Source organism: Phasianus colchicus, chromosome 6 (genome assembly GCF_987193195.1).
Source record: "Phasianus colchicus chromosome 6, bPhaCol1.hap1.1, whole genome shotgun sequence".
Lineage (NCBI taxonomy): Eukaryota > Metazoa > Chordata > Aves > Galliformes > Phasianidae > Phasianus > Phasianus colchicus.
The window spans coordinates 15,224,910-15,244,662 of record NC_143441.1 but is presented as its reverse complement, the minus strand read 5'-3'; the positions used below and the strand labels follow the sequence as shown (position 1 = coordinate 15,244,662).

At 37.5% G+C, this 19,753-nt stretch overlaps 1 long non-coding RNA gene across 1 annotated transcript in view; it reads right to left on the bottom strand.

Moving 5' to 3' along the window:
* Positions 1-19,753, bottom strand: part of LOC149917447 (uncharacterized) — an 89,705-nt gene that overhangs the window by 2,267 nt on the left and 67,685 nt on the right. The window contains exon 3 of the long non-coding RNA XR_016467714.1: positions 1,365-1,433. This is a non-coding gene — a long non-coding RNA (uncharacterized LOC149917447). The remainder of the gene's footprint in view (positions 1-1,364; positions 1,434-19,753) is intronic.

The following is a 19,753-nucleotide window of genomic DNA, read 5'->3' as shown; positions in this document are numbered from 1 at the left end:
TGAAACTGAGAGATCACTTGCCTGCCCTCCTGTTTATCTATACAAAACAAACACACAAAATAAAACAACAAAAAAGCCTTAAAATCATCTGTTGTAAAGTGATGAGTGCTTTAAAAAGCAAAACCAAGAGAACTCAAAACAATTACAAGGATAAATCTGAAAAATATGAAGGAAAATAAATTGTTTGAAAATATGTTTCCATCTGTCTTAACACTGAATTGTTTATTTTACTGTAGTCACAATAAGAGAGACAAAGGTAGTGATATCTTTTCTGTTGATATTCCTTCAAAGTCTTTGTATTTCAAAACCACAGAATTTACCTCTCTGTACAAAGATGAGTTAGGAGTTGATCTTAACATGAACTTCTAATGAATCACCTACACAAACTCCTTCTAAAGTGTTGTGCCCCAGCTCCTAAAAGTGAAATTGCGTCAGCAAGTCCGCTCTCAGTATGAAATAGGTCCTGCGTAACCATGAATAATGTAAAGAGTATATCTTGCTCTGCAGATAATGTAACCCAAGGTTAAGAATGCCTGAGCCAGCAGTGTCAGGTGATCTGCTCATGAACATGCTCAGCATCAGTGAAAACAGGAACACACCCTTTGCACCAAGGCTGTTCAAACATGGCTACATATCTAAATTAAAGTAACTGCACTGCATATCCTCTTTGTGCTTTCTTAGACAAAATTAGATTAGAGCAAAACTGATGTATAATCTAATTCTCTAGTCACACCTATATTTATTTTGTGGATATTTTGCTCAGTGAGCAAGAAGAACCTAATTCATTCATTCCTTCAGGTTTTAAGCACAGAGCTATTCACTTTCAAGAAGTGAAGGATTCTAAGTGCGTGCTTCTTCAAGATATTTAAAATCCACAGTTTGCAACTATGAATCTTTCCTCTAACAATCAAGACTCAGATGTTTCAGTTGAGTCCTGAAACACATTCACATGGAATCAACCACAAGACATGTTGGGAATGGCAAGGTGCAGTAAATACTGTTTAGAACTCCATCACTAGAAGATACGTGCTTAACTGAGCAGCAGAGCAAACATGTATTAAAAATAAACAGAATTGTAAAAATCAATTTTGATGTTAATCCATAAATGGTAAAGGAACTAAGTGTATCACCATAAATTATTAGGAATAATAAGTTGAGCATGAGCTTAAGAAAGTCAATCATATGACGTACAATTTGTTCAACAATTTTAAGTTGAGCATGATGTAATTTCAAAGATTATTTGATTCATATCTTTACTATCTCCCACTTGGTGCTCTCTTTGCTTTTTATTCAAGTTAATTCCACAGTTTTAACAGTGTTCATTTGTGTTATCCATTACAGATTTAGCACAAATCTCACAATACCTGGTGTTCTCTTCACAAGTCAAATTTCCAGGGCTGAGTGATCATCTAGTCACCCCAATACTCTTTTATCTAGAAGAAGAAGAGATTGTTTTCACTCTTCAGTACAGAAACTAAATCTTGCCATTACCCTATGTATAATTAACAAATGTACAGTTAGAAGAATGGAGTGGCTAGGATGGTATTTTACAGAATTATAGATAGAAAGACTATCACAGGGGAAAGAGACACTCAAAAATGAAATGCTCAACCGCGTCCTAGGCTCTCAGTAGAAAACCTCACAAGGAGCAATCTCCAGAAAGAGACCCTTCCCCACTGGCATCAGCCCTTCAATGGGGTCTAGGAGAGGTGCAGCCAGGCTCTACCCCTTCTGATCACACAGCTGAATTGCCTTCACCTGTGCTCTATGGCTGACTCAGTGTTGCCTCAGGTGATCAATCAGTGGTTCGGCAGTTCCCATACATCCTAAAAGTACTCTAATTTACACAAAATCTAATGATTTGGATAACTTAAGTCATGCTTTTTGAATGCTGGGAAATATAAAATAAACTTTACTATTGGCAGTTTCTTAGATAGCCCACTGGATTTGTTTCAGCTCCCAGTAGATAAAACTGGGAGCATTAGTTTCCAATGACTTATCTGGATCAGAATCACACTGAAATAAATCCAATTAATTTCTTTAAAGATTCAGCTTTCAATGAGTATGTAAAATAAAACTATCCATTATTCGGTCTATTGTTCTTAATTAGCAACCATTCCTTTCTGTCATCTTGAAAAATACTACCACCTTGTCACTTAAAAATTAAGTATTCAACTTCAAAAACACAGTTAAGTTTTTCATATCTTGAATAATTTTAACTTTTAATGATGGAAGCTGGAAAGTTTCCCTGTAATTCTTACAGTTATATAACTGATGGGCTGCATCCCTGACTGCTGCCAAAATATAACGAAGGTTTCAAATCAAGACTAAACTATTAAATTAGGTGGAAGTGAACAGCTTCCTAACTGAAGAGAACAGAAAATATAATAAAGGACAAAAAGGAGACAAGTATATTGTTTGGGAGTGAACTGCCTGCAAACAGTGGATTGGTGTTAAATTCTGAACTTTAGTGAGTGGGTGATGAGCTGGGTTCATCTAACACCAACAAACATGATATAGCTACAGGGCATTTCACCCTGGTTAAATATCAGATGAATTAAAGGCTATTGCCAGCAGCTGTGATGAATGTCACTGGGATGCCATCTGATTGCTCTCTGAGTTTTATGAGTGAAGTACGTCGGCTCCTTTGTTAAGGTCAGCATGTATTTCTAATGGTTCATCTGCAGGGCTTTGCTGAAGGCACAGTGAGAACACAGGTGCTGGAAAATGTCTGTTTCATGCAGCATGGACTGGAAAAAGCAAGACTGAATAGTGTCAGGAGGAACTTTTGCATCAACATGTTTGCAGCCTGGAAGCAGGACTCACAGATAAGGACATAAACTGACATTTGTGGATGGGACAAACCAAAACAGACATTTTTTAAAAAACATGCATAAACAAATAACTTTCCTTGAATTACCAGCTTATGAAATTCAGATACCATAATGAAATTCAGAGACCATAAACAAATAACTTTCCTTGAGTTACCAGCTTATGAAATTCAGAGACACTTGCATAAATTTTATATAATTGTATTTTAAAAGAATCTCAGACTATGAAAGGACCAAGGTTTGCATGTTTTTTTGCTACTGATTTTTGAGACTGTGATTCAGAGAGGGGAGTATGGACCTTTTAAACCTCCTCATTTAGTTTGGGGGATTATCTAAATTAATCTCAGTGCTCGTACTCCTCAGTTCTTCTTTTCTATGGTGAAGTCTGGACTTCATAGCACTGTGAAATTTCAGCTCACTCTCTTTCTCACCCATTCTCAGATCTTCCTCCTTCAGTTTGTCTCTACAGAGTCCTGTCAGGAAAAATTCCTTTATTGTGATCAACAGTTGTATACCAAAATAGATACCTTAAAGCATCTTATTTTTCCTTAGCAAATAAATAAGTAGCTAGATGTATTACTTCCCTGGCAACTCCCATTAACTTTTACAATTATTTTTTAAATAATAATACATAGATGTTTCCAATGAGATGAACTCAATGACAGAAAAACATGTTCTCTTTAATTCCCCTATCTTGCTCACTAATTGTATCCTAACCATCTCATGAGATAATAGGACAATCAAGACTTTGTCTATACCCAAAAGTGACTCTAATCGTGAATATGGAACAGGTAAGTTTAGACCATCTGGAACTCATATTAATCAAATGAACTCACTCACACTTGCCAAAGTCTATCATGAAGAAAGTGATGGTAACTTGGTCACACTCAGAGGAGAGCTACTATACACACATTACTGGTTATCTCATTAAGGCTAACATTTTTTGGATGCCTTTGGCTTTCTGAAAATCATTCCTGCTGCACTGGTGGACTCCAACACTCTCAGACGTGTTCCATGCCCTCAGATCACTCCACATGTGCTGCGAATCCCGAGTGGTGGGACATGTTGAAAAGTCAAAGATTCTTCCCTGCATGCATGCATGCAGTAGTGATTAGCTCTCTGGCAAAGTGACACTGCCAAAGTGGACACTGGCCACCCTACAGGATGGCTAATGTTGCCATGTGGACATTAGGAACTTAAGTCCTTTTAATTTCCTTTTGCCTTAGCATTAACTCTGTCTAACGTGAGGAGGTCTAAGAACAGAATGGATATTTATTTGGATCTTCTCAAGGTATAGGTATCAAAATCAACGCAATATCATTGTCTCTCTGTCCCTTCCTGAGAAGAATGGAAGATTAGCTCTCAGAGATTTGAAAACAAAATAATCAAATCAACCATTTAAAACAAGAACCCCAGGCAACATTACAGGCTTGGGGCAGAATTGCTGGAAGACTATGCGGATGAAATGGACCTGGGTTTGTTGGTCAACACTCAGCTGAACTTGAGCCGGCAGTGTGCCCATGTGGCCAAGAAAGCCAATGGTATCCTAGCTTGTATTAAAAATAGTCTTACCAGCAGGAGCAGAGAAGTAATCATCCCTTTGTACTCAGCCCCAGTGAGGCTGCATCTTAGATACTGTGCTCAGTTTTGCTCCCCTCACTACAAGAAGGACATCGAGACTCTGAAGCATGTCCAGGGAAGGGCAATGAACCTGGTGAGGGATCTGGAGCACAAGTCTTACAAGGAGTGGCTGATGGAACTGGGATTGTTTAGTATGGAGAAGAGAAGGCTCAGGGGAGACCTTATTGCTCTCGTTAACTACCTGAAAGGAGGTTGTGGCAACACCAGCCATAGAGTAGAATATGTAATTAATGTTTTTTAATCATAAGAGCACAATTCACAAGAGGTATCAAGCTTTCCTCATATTTTTTTTAATTACTGCACTGCCTTAAAGTTATGTTACTTTCAATGTTTGTCTCTTAGCACAGGCCATCACTAGTAGATATTGCACCCACTCTTTATGTTCAGTTCTAGTTTGCTTCTGATAAGAAAATCCTTTAAGAAGTTTTTGTGACTTTGAAGTCATTTGATTTATTTTTCAGTGTGTAAAATATGTTTTTCTTATTGAGAGAACAATGAAAAACATGGAAAGTAAAGTCAACATTTTCAAAAGTAACCTCTAGTTTTTGATGTTTAAATTTGTGCACACTCAAATGCAGGTTTTTCAAAGCTATTTGTCCACTGTAGCACTGATAATAATAGCAGCTACCCAAATCCTGCAGTCTAGAATTTCCTTCTTCTAGTCCAGCAATTCACGCAGAACGATGCCCTCATCCTACACATATATAACAAGTATGTTATTATTACACATATTTTAGGACAGAGCTTCTTGGATAAGAATATCGCTGTTTCAGTGTTTTGCTGAATCAAATATACACTGTCAAACTAAGAACATGCATGCATATTTTGCAACATGGTGCATTCTCGAAACAGCATTGTTATGTATCTGCTTTTGGGTGCCTAAATTGATGGGCCCTCTAAATGCAAAAAGCACAAAAAGGACTGCTCATGGAGCTAATTGCAGAGCTACTATGAAGTACCTGAAATTATTTGGGAAGTGGGTATGTATGATCTGTGAGTTACCAAAGATTTTTTAGAAATGGTCCTGTACAAGAAACTCTAGGCTTGTCTTCCTTTTAAGCTCTATTTAGAACAAAAATGTTCTTGCAGTAACTGCAAACCAATGTTACAACAAATGACATTTGTGTTGTGAAGGGCAGAAAAGAAGGTTGTCTGTGTGATGTCAGGTGGGCCAAGGAAAGCTAACACAGTGTGGCAGAAGCTGAGAGAAGTGACAAGATCAAAATCTCTGAATTTTGTCTGTATAATCATGTAGTCATAGAATCACAGAATGGTTTGGATTGGAAGAAAACCTTTAAGATCATCAAGTTCCAATCCTCCTGCTATAGGCAGGGACACCTCCCACTAGACCAGGTTGTTCAAAGCCCCATCAGCCTGGCCTTGAATGCTTCCAGGAAGGGGCATTCACAACCTCACTGGGCAACCTGTTCCAGTGTCTCACCACCCTCACAGTAAAGAATTTCTTCCTAAAATTTAGTCTAAATCTACCCTCTTCCAGTTTAAAACCATTTCCCCTTGTCCTGTTGCTACCTGTCCTTATAAAAAATAATGTCAAGTTGTGCTCATTAGCTCTTCATAGTAAGTCCACAATGTTCTGCATCTGAATGTTTACCTGAATGTCATGTTCAACTTTATGAAATAGATTAGAGCTAGATTATTAGATAAGGTCAATATCAGTAGATGCAGAGCCCTGTTATGGTGCAAAGATGGAATCTCTTATTAACAACACTTCTAAATTTAGAAGTGACCTACACTTTTCTGAGTGTAGGTCACTACCAAAACAAACAAACAAACAAACCAAAACCAAACCAAACCACAACAAAACAAAGATAATACTGATTAGAGAAGTTCCAAGAATACCACAGATACTAGGCAGCTAGACATATTCCTATATAAATAGGTAAACTTACATCTGAATTGAAAAGAGTGAAATTCTGACTGAGTTAAATTCAATAGCAAAACTTCAGATCAATTTCTTTCATATTAACTTTTCATTTGTCTTTATTCTGTTGCATTTGATGTACAATAAAGGCAAAAATGAATGACGAGCACAAAAAGAGGGGAAGGAGAAAAACAGTGAACTCCCATACTACACAAATATCCTTATACAATAAAGTTTTTAAACAGGTGACACCAGAGCAGAAGCTAAACTTGAAACGTGCCTAAAACTCAAGATGAAGCAGAAGAACTTTTGGCTTTCCCACAGGGTACCTCACTGCACTCTTTGGAATTAGATGGAGGAATATTAAGGTTCTCTAAGTCAGGAGTCAATATGGGTCAATTCACCATGCACTGTGCATTGCTGTGAGGAGATGCTGGAGTGCAAATGTGGAAGAGTAATGCAAAAAGACTGGCACAGCTAATCAGTATGGTGCTGGTGCAAGAGATGCTGGAAAAAACCTTCTAAGAGGTGAAAGCAAATAGAGGGAAGATTCTTTCTGAACTCAGTATTTCCCTCACGCTGTCACATGACTTCACCAGGAAGCTGTCTGCAGAAATGGGGGTGGGGAGAGATGCATATCAAAACAAAAGTAAAAATCTCTAAAAAATGCAAGGTACAGGGCTGAGTTTTACAGTGTACTCATTGTTGGTCTTATTCTGTCCCATTGAAACTAACTAAAAATGTTATTGATTCAGCAGAATAAAGTTGCAACAAAAGTGAATGCCTATGAAAGTATGATTCTTACAGGAAATGCAACTTAAATACTGTGAGGGCAGTATGAGTCTTTAATCAAAAAGCAAGGGGTAACACCCTCTTTTCTTACTGCCAGTGAGTTATTTCTGAAAAGGAACCAATGCTCGGAAATAAGTAATCAGAGCAAATCAGCACATTTGCTAGTCAAGACAAAAAAAAAAAAAAAAAAAAAGACCAAAAAAAAAAAAAGAAAAATGGTTTTCTCTGCTGTCTGACTGTAAATTCTTGAGACAATTACAGCAGTTTGCTATTTGTATGGAGAAACTGTGGCTAGGAAGAAAAAAGGCTTCCTCTCCAGAGGACACCTGTTCTGAGAAGCTCTGATAAATTGAATATGCGTAGCACAGGAGAGGCACTTGCAAAGTGTTAAGTAAATCACCTAACAAGTAACAAGGGAGGTGGGAAGAGGAAGAGCGGAAGGATACAAGACAGACAGACTACAGGATAAATTAAAGCATACAGAGAATGCCATAATGAATATGTACATCAATATTTAAGCTACTTGATCCTTCTGCATTAGAAGCATGCATTTCTTTCACAGTTTCCATATGCAAATAATGATTTTGATTAATTTTCCCACAATTCCAACTTGATTGAAGCGATAAAATATCTTTTATTTTAATGCCAATTCATTTCAGATCCAAAGTGATTACATTTTCTGTCTTTTCACATTTGTGACTTTTCAGAATTTGCTTGTCAAATTTCAGTATTTCATTCTGATTATATTGCATCCATGCAGGAATCATTTTAAAATGATAAACTTTTCAATTAAATGAAAATTCATTTTGTTGAACAAATAATCTTCCTGCCTATAGCAGCATTTGGAAGAAGTCTGGACACACATGATACAGCCTAAGTTCATTGTATTATTATAAAAAGTTATGCATACTCCCTTAATTTTGTGGATGATAAAAATCACATGTTGAAATGAGACAAGACATGAACAAGACTGATTTAAACATGGTTGAGCTCACACCTGAGGTGCTCTAATAACTTGCTATCAACCAAAAGAAGAGATCTGCTTCCCTCTTGCTCCACCAATAGCAGTACCTCCCAACCTCACATCACCTCTCCCACTCTTATAATCCCACTGTCTGGCAGCAGACCTGGAGCTAATTTGATTCACAAATTGAACGGTAAACTATCAATACTTTCACTGCATAATTTTCTGTTGGTTCAGTGAGTTCAATCAACTGCAGCATGGGTTCAAAGGAATACCAGAGTTTGTACAGGGAAAGGAAAGGGTGCAAAGAGGTCAGCTTTGGGTGGCATTATTATATTCAATATTTGGTGCCATTTTTGGCTCTTGCTGTCATTAATTGCTGTGGTCTATTAAAAGAGAACTCAGTTCTAGAGTTAATTTTCTTTTGTTAATATCCTCAGCACTTCCCACTCCTGCTAATCTCAGCAGGAGCAGAGAGCAGTCAGCCCTGGAAGGGCTGGGCAATTGGTGATTACACACAAGAAATATCTCCTCTGACAGTTAGCAGCAAAGATGCCAGTGGAAGAACACCACTCAAAGCATTCTAAGTCCATCTATGTGCTATTTGTCCCACACTTGTATGTCTGTGGCATTTCATGTCATTTTAAAAAAGTGATATCTGTGCTCTTTTCAAAAGTAGATATGATTTGTTTTTGTTGGTAGTGTGCTTGTGCTCTGCTAGAGGAACTCTAGCCAAACTGAGGTTTATCACTAACTTCTCTTAAGCGCAGTGGGTGGCCAAAATTTTCACATATAACACCTGTATTTAGCACCAAATTGACATGAAGGGCTACATGACAGCAGGATTGCACTAGAAATTTTTGCTGGTAAAGCAGCGGGTAGCACAGTGTTGGTAAGAGGTGTGATTTTAGTGCAGCATCACTAAAGTCAGCATGAGTGCTAGCAAAGACAATTAAAAAAATGCTTCTTGCCTGTAAAAGCTTATTTGATTCTGGGAATTGATACAAATGTCATGAAAAAAAGTGTTTTACTTATACATGTAAAGGTGGACACTCCACAGTGACCAAGTCCAAGGTTCTGCACCTGGGTCGGAGCAATCCCAAGCACAGATACAGGCTGGGTGAAGAATGGCTAGAGAACAGCTCTGAGGAGAAGGATTAGGGCATATTGATGAAAGACTTAACATGAGTTAACATGTGTGCCCGCAGCCCAGAAGGATGGGTTGCATCAAGAGAACAGCAGGTTGAGGGAGGTGATTCTGCCCATCTACTCTGCTCTCATGAGACCCCACCTGGAGTACTGAATTCAGTTCTGGGGCCCCCAGCACAAGAAGGACATGGAGCTGTTGGAGCGCATCCAGAGGAGGGCCACAAAGATGATCAGAGGGCCAGAGCAACTCCCCTAAGTAGGCAGGCTGAGAGAGCTGGGGCTCTTCAGCCTGGGGAAGAGAAGGCTCTGGGATCACCTTATAGCAGCCTTCCAGTACCTGAACATGGCCTACAGGAAACCTGGAGAGGGACTTTTTATAGGGGCAAGTAGCAACAGGATGGGCTTTAAATTGAAAGAGTGTAGATTTAGACTAAATTTTAGGAAGAAATTATTTACTGTAAGGGTGGTGAGACACTGGAACAGGTTTCCCAGAGAGGCTGGGGATGCCCCCCTTCCTGGAGGCATTCAAGACCAGGCTGACGGGGCTTTGAGCAACCTCTAGTGGGACGTGTCCCTGCCTATGGCAGGGGGTTGGAACTAGATGGTCTTAAAGGTTCCCTTCCAACCCAAACCATTCTAAGATTCTGTGATTCAGTGGTCAGTTATGATCACATTGTGTCAAAAAGACACATGTACTGGACCAGGTTGTATCATGGGAAAAGGGACTGAAGGAAAAAGCATGGTTAGCACCATTGGCAAAAGTACACCTAGTAAAAGCTGCATCTTCTAGGGAAGAATTCAGCAGTAGGATGACATCAACACATGGTTTAAGGAGGAAGATGGGCCTTGGATGATCTCTTGCTGTCACAAAAACTCCACAGACCTCAGGTACTGGAGAATCTGCAAAAGTTTTAGATGTTAAAATGCAATTATTTTGTGGCAAGTTTTAGGCATCCAAGCTTGATCAGTATGATCTGAATAGCCAGAGTCCTAATTTTGTCCACAATGTACAGTCTGAGATATTTAAAGTATGTTCATGACATCACAATAAATAAATGTATTGGAAGCTGAGCCCTACCCTGTGTGTGTGTGAGTGACAGAGATGAGAGATTAAGAGGTACTTTTCCTTGTAAGTGTGAAGGAAATCTACCAAAATACTGCTTCACATAAACATCATGTTAAACCCTACTGCTGTCAGGGCTAATTGAAATTTACAGGATTGGTACTTGCAGTATTAACTGTGGAACTGTCGAGCTTCATTATTTCCAGTGGAGTCTGACAGTCTTGTCTTAACATTATGATGTGTCAGTCTCTTTTCTCTAGATGACAAAGAAATACCATCTGCATTTCCTCACTCTATAAGGCTAAAGAGATATGAAAACAATTGCTATGATCAGTATTTCACTGTGATGGTCAGTCACTGCTGTTGTCAGGAATACAAACACAAATACCTAAATGTTTATAAATGCTACAATTTTCATTTAGTAGAAACTGCACTACAGGTAACAATTTTAATTAAATAGTACCTAGAACAATCCTTTCTTCTTTTGTTTGTAAGTGACTGGAAGGACTAATGGTAGCAAATTACAGACGAAGTAAAGGAATATTTCATCCTCAGCGATTTGTGTTCACCAAGATTTTGTGTATGAAATTGAGACTGTCTCCAGCACAAGTCCCCTCTACTATATCAGGTTCTGAAGTGCTGTCTGAAGTGCAGGGTAGTCAAATACAAACTTCCTGCTGTGGATATTAAACCCGCTACTGGTCTCCACTGGCATCAGTGACAGCCCTGCCTTGCTGAGATGTTTATAGGGAAGATGCTCTTTGGTAAAAAGAGGTGAAAATTTATCCATGTAATCCAAAATCAATCCAAAACAAATGCTCAAATTCAGGAAGTTGCAATATAACTTTCTGACATTCCACTCAAAATTACACTGGCAGTTGTCAGCTCCTGAAGGCCTGAGAAGGGACTCTGGCCCCACTGAATGGGCAGTCTATACCCTTATAATCCATTCTCCCCTAAAAGAGGTAATTTGAGGCAGCATTACATATGCAAAATGCCACTAACCACGAAAGCTTGCCACATTATTTGAGGAAATTTGTCCAAAATTAAAGAAGCAGCAGCCATATTTTCTCAGTGAGAACCCAAGTATTAAGATTTTTCACCTGAAAGCCCATGCATAAATCTGGCTCACAAGACATAACCTTTTGAAAAAAATGAAATTCCACTTCTCACCCACAGTGCTTGCAACAGAGAATGCTTATTGCAGAGAAACAGAGAATGGAGCAGTGTACCTACTAACAGTACCAACCAGTTAAGCCAAAATTTCACTACAGCTGCTTCTTTCTCTCCTCTTCTGTTCTGTTGTTACTTGGCTCAAATCATTTTTCTCCAGTGTCAAATTGCAGTTGAGTGGGTCAACATCAAAACATTGCAAGAATTAAATTCAGTCAGATAGAGTCAGGATTGGTTCCAGCAAGTAATATTCATCTGTAACGAGGACTTGTCAAAGCAGCACTAGATCCTCACAATATGAGGCTCCTTAGAGACGTGAGCTTCTGAGCACAATAACTGCTACAAAATGATTATCATCATCTATGGACTTGCAAAACACAGAGGTCTTCAATGCAGCTGTCTGTACATGTGTGTATAAAACATCATAAACTAGCAGACCAATTTACCACCATTCCATCAGATTACCTGAGGTAATTGTTAGCTGCAAGCTGTTCATTTTTATTATTATTATGCTCAACAAAGCAAAGCCTAATTAAGGTATTAATTTGAACATACATAGGCTAGCATCTATTCTCACATTCAATACACAAATGGCTAAAAGAATTAAAATCACTTATGTGATCATAAGTACAACAGACCTCATGTCTCTCTTCATAAATATTCAGAATTTGTATGCTTTCAGACACTCCAAACATTCTTAACAAAAATGGTTAAAGGGTCAATGAGGACAAAAGATCATTAAAAGTTTGGTGAAGCTGAGACAAAGAGTATTTTTCTTGGTCTTCTCCCATCTCTATTCTTTTAACTCAAGTAAAAGCATGAAAGCAAAGGTCAATGTTCATCCATCTAGATCCTATTGACATAAGCTCTCTATAACTACAGTGCTAATTGATAAAATACAAAGTAAGTTCTCTGATTAGAATGATGAAAACAACATGGCACATTCAGCCTAATCTATTGATCCTCCCTACCTGCAGACAGATAGTATTCAGAACTACGCAGAATTATCTACGTGCGACAGGAGAAACCAGGAGAAGGTGAAAGTTAAGCATATTAAAAATAAATGCATAGTAAATGGAAGCTCTATTCAACAAGGAAAATACATTCATTTATATATGAAGATATTAAATAGAATTCTAGTTTATTTTCCCCCCACATAAAGTCTGCACAGACTGTAGAACTTCGCTGCAAGAAGATAGGGAAGGAAGAATCCAGAAAAAAATTCAGTAAGGGACTGAAATGTATTACATGGATATAAAGAAAATCCACCGATATCATAACTAATTATAAAAATCTTAGAGTTGCTAAGCCTTGTTCATAAAAACTTAATGATTTGAGAGTAAGGATGACCTTAGTGTTGCCCACTGTTGTGTTCTAATTGAAGGCTTGAGATCTAGAAAAGCAATTTCTGCATTTCTTATTTAGCAGAGAGATTCAAGGTCTTTCACACACATTCACACAAGCACATCCTTTTGACGATAATAAAGTAATTAACAGCATTTGAAAAGTACTTGTAAGACAGGCTTTAGTGGCACATGCCTAATAACATTTTTTGCATCTGTTGGAAATATTTTTCAGGACATATTCAGCTTTGAAACAAATTGCAGTGTTATAATTATTCACTAATATTTAATAGCTAATTTGTTCGCTGTAAGTTACAGCGTTTAATAATAACAACAACAAAAAAAAGCACACAAAACATGATAAAGCAGTGATTCTTAAGTATCCATGTATTTCTGCAGTGTTCACTTGTCATGTTTCCCTTTCTCCATTAATAACTTGGTAAATGCTGATATATCAGTAGGTTATAGGGAAAAACCTCACATGCTCAGGCTGGCAATTTCATTTTGTTAAAAGCAAGAAGTCCAGGCAGAGGATGAAGTCTATTTGCACTTGAAACAACAGAACAATTGGTTTGGAAAATAGAGCTTAATGTGTGAGCTGGCAGCTGTCCAAGTATCCCAGAAAGATATTCATTTTCTTTGCTCGAAGACTTCCCGGTCTCTTCCTGAATGCACTGTTTATTGTGACAAGCAAAAGCTGCACAATCTAACCTCTCACCAGGTCTGATGATCCTTTGTAGGAAACAATTCTCACCTGAAAGGCCAGAAATAAGGGAATGCTTGTGCTGTCCACAAGATATAATGCTTGATCATGGGTATAAATCGGCTCGGAGGTATATGATCATTTACTGCATTTTACATACTTGTCTGCAACAACCATCCTCCATTTCCCTTTCACCCTCTTTCTTTTCTCATTTGAGCGTCCACAATCCAGTGTGTTTCTGATCTCTGACTCTCGATAGGAGTTCGAGCAAAACACGGTTTCTAGTTTTCCCTACCAGTGAATCTGATTGATTCGCTAATGGGTATTCCAGTGATTTATATTTAATTCGGTTTCTATATTACTGACTTTCTGAAATATTACTATTTGTCATAAACTCATCCATTTTCTGTTCACACATCCACTTCTAATACAACACTGATTTTTGTTTTCTCCTGAAAGCTATGTATTAAGCTGAAAAAAATACCATACATCTTCATTGTCATGCACCTTAATTCATAGGAAGCCATTTCCCAATTAAAAAACAACAACAAAAAAAGACCACCTGTGTATAAGTGTTAGAGATGCTATTTGACTTCCAGTTAACTTGGCCTGGCTGGAAGCCAATATGTCTAATATGACATTAACAGGGAGCAATCAATGGTCTATGAGTTGCTTATAGAGCATACGTTTTTCTTAACAACAGAAGATGGCTTTGAAGAGAAGAAAGAGCAATATGTGTCAAGCATATTTTTATTTGATATCCGTTTGCCTAATGCTTTATTGTCTTATGATTGAATTTTGGCTATCATGAAATGGCTATGATTTCCAAAACAAGAAAGAGTAGAAAAGGGTGCACATAACTGCAAGACATTGCTGTAGCTACTGTCCTTCTGGAAGTACTGTTTACAATTCCAGTCCCCATACCTAAAAGGGACGTAGCAAAGTTAGAGAAAATAGAAGAATAGGAAATAAAATAATTAGGTAGAATGAACTGCTTCTTTGTGAGATACTGAATGAGCTGAAACTTTTCAAGTTGGACAGCAAATGGGTGAGGACTGAATGGAGGTCGTGATAACAATAGACAAGGTGAGTTTCAGAAAATCCCATACTATTTGATCTAGTTGTCACACAAAAAATAGAAGATTAACCTAGAAAGGATTTTTTAAGTACTTCTTTCTGTTTTTAAACAACAGTAATGAACTTCTGAAATCTACTGCCACAGGATGATCAGGAGACTGAAGGCATTAACATGTTCCAAGAGGACTGGACAAATTCACTGACAACAGGTCATAAGCAGACGCTAAAATAAATAGGTAGGGATGCTCTCTCTAACATCCCTCATCCAGCAATTGTTAGATGCTGAAAAAGTACAGAGGGAACCGATCACAGAGAGTAGCCAGGTTTGTGCGCTGTTCCCAAAGGGTGTCTGCTGTCGTCACTGTTGGGGATGGAATACAGAGGACAGAAAAATGAGATAAAAACTGCCATGCTGGATTAGATCACTACATCATCTCATTCTGATTTCTATATGCTTGTGCTATTCCCAGCACAACAGGGACCTCTTTGCACCAAAACCTCATGGAATCCAAATAAACAGTAGTAAGATAGGCACAAGCCTACAGAAACTGTGTAACACACTTGCTGAAGACAGAATGTGTTTCCTCATTATGTGACAAGATAATTTGTTGTTCCAATTTTATTTTTCCTTTTATATTTCTAAAGGACACATTTATAACTTTTAATAATGCATATATTCTATTGATCAGGCAATTTTAGTTAGAAGTGCTTTGAAGGAATAATGCACTATCAACCTCAGATTAGACTTAAAAAGCTAAAGCAAATGTGACCAAATAGAAAAACAGTATTTGTTTAACAACTTCCTTTTTTTTTTTTTTTTATTTTCCTCTACTGGAAATTGACACATTGCTATGGTAATCCATCCATTTTATACTCAAATCAAAATAACATACAGACCCAAGGAAAGAAAATTACCCTCTATATAAAAGTATTAAATTAGAAGCATGCCTTTACTATGATAATCAGGAGTACTTAAAGTTGACCCCAAAGCAAAAGTAATTGGGTCTCTGCTCTTTTGTATTTCTTAATTATTTCTGGAGGGGATACAAGAAGTTGTCTTTTTTTTTTTTTTTCTGCATTAGAAATGAAGATGTTTTCTGCTTTAGATGACTTGAGACCAGAGACTTCACAAGAGTCAAAATCAGAAGTGATTTGCAAAAGAAGGAAGGATTCTTACATTTCTTTGTGTTTGAGTCTCACATACAATCAAATATATAGAGCACTAGAATAAACAGCCATGGAAAAGATAGTATGTGTGTTTATCATTATATCCAAGGTAGATAAATTCATATGCTTATCTATGTTATCTATGAGAAATAAACACATTTTGGATTGTTCCAACTAGAAATTGGTAAGTCTATATACATTTATCTCCAGTTTAGCCATGAACTTAATACTCTATGCTAGCCAAAAATCCGTACAATTATGCCAAGTTATTTTGAAACTTCTCAGCTGATTCAGCTAATAGCACAACAATTCTTATTAGCCCTTGTCACCAGGTTATGGAAAAAGCTACAAGAAGGCCTGCTGCTTGATGCATGCTCACAAGCATATACTTTTCGAAGGAACACAGAGCATTCCTCAATGAAAGGAGTAAGTGAAAAAACAAACAAATAAACAAATCCACAACAACAAAACCACAGAAAACCTTGCCACGTTCTTCTGATCCAAGTTGTCTTATTGTGTGGTATAGGATCACTATATGGAAAAAAAATATATATATGTATACATGAACATGTTTCCTGAAAGACTTAACATTTAATGAACGAACAAATAATGGTCCTCTATCTGGCTACTGCATCTCCAGTGTAGTCTGTAGCAGACAATTACAAATTACTTTCATATTTGTAACTGATCAGTGGATAGCTAAATATTTCTATTTTCTGCTTCTTCCAGTGCAAAAACAAACAAACAAACAAACAAACAACAAAACAAAAAGCACTATTTTCTATTATTTTCAATTCTTTTGCAAAGAATTGCATCATCACCTCCAGATTCTTACATCAGGTCATCATAATGAAGTATCATAAAAATAATAGTAAATAGTATTTGTACCTTCTTTCATCAGTGACCACTCCTTGATAAACACCTGTGATTTGCAATAATACCTATTGAGAAGCCTAAATCTAGACTTACCAAAAAGAAAAACGCTCAGTATTCATAAATTAGCTCATTTTTGCTCCAACTATAGTAAGAGCATTTCTTCTTATCCCCTCAGCAAGGGGAAAAAATAATCTTTACCCAGTAAAGTATTTTCAGCACAAGTCTAATCATAAGCCCCTTACTCATGAAATTACAGCAACAACTTAGCAAGAAATGTAGATATATTGTATAAGGTGCTTTATTTTTTTTCTTCCAATTGCATTTTTCTCCCATCCTGCTAACATGTCATTTTTCTGTTTATATACTAACCTCTAATGAAATATTGAATTACACAAAGACCAATAACACCTCTGTGCCCAATCCCTCTCCAGCAAGAGACTGCTGAAACTTAACGTTCCCTGAAAGACCTACTGGCGTTCCCCAAGCATCCAAACGTGACACCGTGCAGCACTGCAGCCTTGAGCGAGCACAAGCTCCCACCAACCTGCGGACAATACCTCCGTCTTATCACGCAGGAGGCTTTGGGGTGACCGTTGAGTGCACTCTGATTTTACAAACTGTCATATGGCGAGATAGTGGTGGGTTTCAATGCCGTCACCTATTCAGTCAGCCCAGATGAACTAGAATCACCATTTCAGTTATATCATAGCTCGGGGCGAGAACATGTCACCCTCTTTATTTCCAGCTCGGAACAAGCTGCTTAGGCAGATGCTAACTGTGGTCCTCCCTGCCATGTTCTGTAGAGTGGCCTTTGTCTGGGTTAATTGAGCCCCCACTCCATTTAATAGGCTGTTGAAGTCTTATTGAAACAGAGCTAGTGCCGCAGGTTAAATACATTGCAGTGCTCTTGTTAATCCCCTCATTAACGGAGCTGTAAAGCTTGTTGAGAGCTGTGAGTTTGCATATATTATCAGAGAGTTCTTCACTCAAGTGCTATCAATAAAATGACAAAGCCAGTTTGCAAATACTGAAATCAACAGTGACACAAAGCTAGATACCTTAAAAAAATAAACAAGTTAATAACTGATAAATCTCATTTTCACACTTGGAGAATATAAAAAAAAACAGATTGAAGTATCTCTTTTTTTTTGGATGAACTTAAAGCACGAATTATACAAACATGATTGCTTTCTGTATGCAAAGAACACAAGCAAGAAAAATACCACTTCTTCAGCAGGGGCTTCTGACTGAAGTTTGGTGGTAGCTGCTGAGAAACAATTTAATGAAGCACGAACAATTTAATGAACAGAGGAAATGCACTTAGCAAGCCCAAAGAAAATGAATGAATTCACAACATAAATTAAGAAGTGAACTTAGAGATAAAATACTATGAACACACAGAGAAAGCCTTCTATGATCTCCAAAGGAAAGGAAATCAGAGTGGGCCTAAAGGACAGTTAGGAAAAGTCTTCAGCAAATCAGGGCTCTCTCACACCTGCCAAGAGGGAAGGCATGAGGTAGTTTTCCCTCTAGTATGTGTATGGTGGAATATAGCTGACTGTCCATCAGCAAAAAAAATAGGAATACAGTACTCTTCACTGAGACACAAGGGGGAAAAAGACACTGAGGACTCCTAGCTGGAGAGGCAAACAATAAAAGCATAGCTGTCTGGAGGCCAAACTCTATGGTGCTCATATCTTTCTTAGAGTACTTTGCAATGGTCAGGTGAAGACAACCAGAAGTCTCTTGAGTTCATGTTTTCCCAATACCGTTCTGAAGTAGTATTCTTCCTTATAATAATGGAGCCAGAATGACCTTAAAGTATCTCTTCATGCATTGTCACCTCCATCTTATATCTGTATGGGAGGCATGACTCTTGGCAGACCGCAACGCCATAGAGAGGGCCGTAAGTAAAATGTTCTCAGTTCATGTTCATAATGTTCAAAATCAATGGGGTAGTTTCTGAAACACGATATCCACAGAAGATTCCTCTATGGATAACTCTTAGAAGTTCATTTTCTAAAACATAATGCTCATGCCTTTACGTGTCCCTTATTTTCAAGATTCTGCTCCGATTTGCTGGCCTGTAAGGAAACTTGATCCACATTCTTTTCCTTCCTGCATAAAAGCCTGGAATAAAGCTCAGATAAAGTTCGCAAATCTGCTTCAAGAGTCTACCACAATGCATGCAGAACATTAACTAGACTGCTCAGAGACTTTACTACAGGATACTCATCGCAGGATAATGAGAACAGTGTCTTCTTGAGAACTTTTAAAACTTTACCCTTAACACTTTCTTCTAAGAACGAATCCTGTGCCATTCCTGAACATTTTTTTTAGCCAATAAAGGCTGTATACTGCCAGTTTTGTTTTTTTTTTTTTTAAACTGTGGTCTGAAATTCTTCCATTTCATATTTGGAAACTCATGAAATTGACTTTTTTTTAAAAAATATGTTAGAAGTATTTTTAGGGTTTTTAGTTATGATTATTAAATTAGTTATGATTATTAAAATAGTTGATTATTAAAATCAAAGTCAGTTACATTGTATCATCTTGTATCCAGGGAAGGGCAGAACATGGTTTCTGCAGGCTGTTCTGTTATTCCCTTTTGAATTTCACACACTGTCTTGTTTGTGGTATCTGCTATTTCCTTTCTCTTTAAAGCAACCCTTATAACAATGTGGAAACACAGATGCAAACTCTCAAGGTTCAAAGTTAGAAGAGAGAAAGTACAAGAACTTAACTAGAGTCCATTGAAATAACACAAAACTGGCAAAAGTTAGGCCCCTTTGTTGATTAATGCTTAAAAAAGTAATTTTCTTTTGCAATACTTTTACCTTTACCATAATAGCAATATAAATGATAATTTTTGTCCAGCACAGAAAAGAAAGAAAAAAAATAGTACTGATGGAGTATTATAAATACATATATGCGTGTGTATATATATATATATACATATATATATATATATATATATACTGATGGAGCATGGAGAAAAGTGTCCCTCACTACCTGGCTAGGAGTTGCTATTATACACATACAACTACTGTCAAAGAAGGAATTCCATTCCTTTCCATGGAAAATATACAATT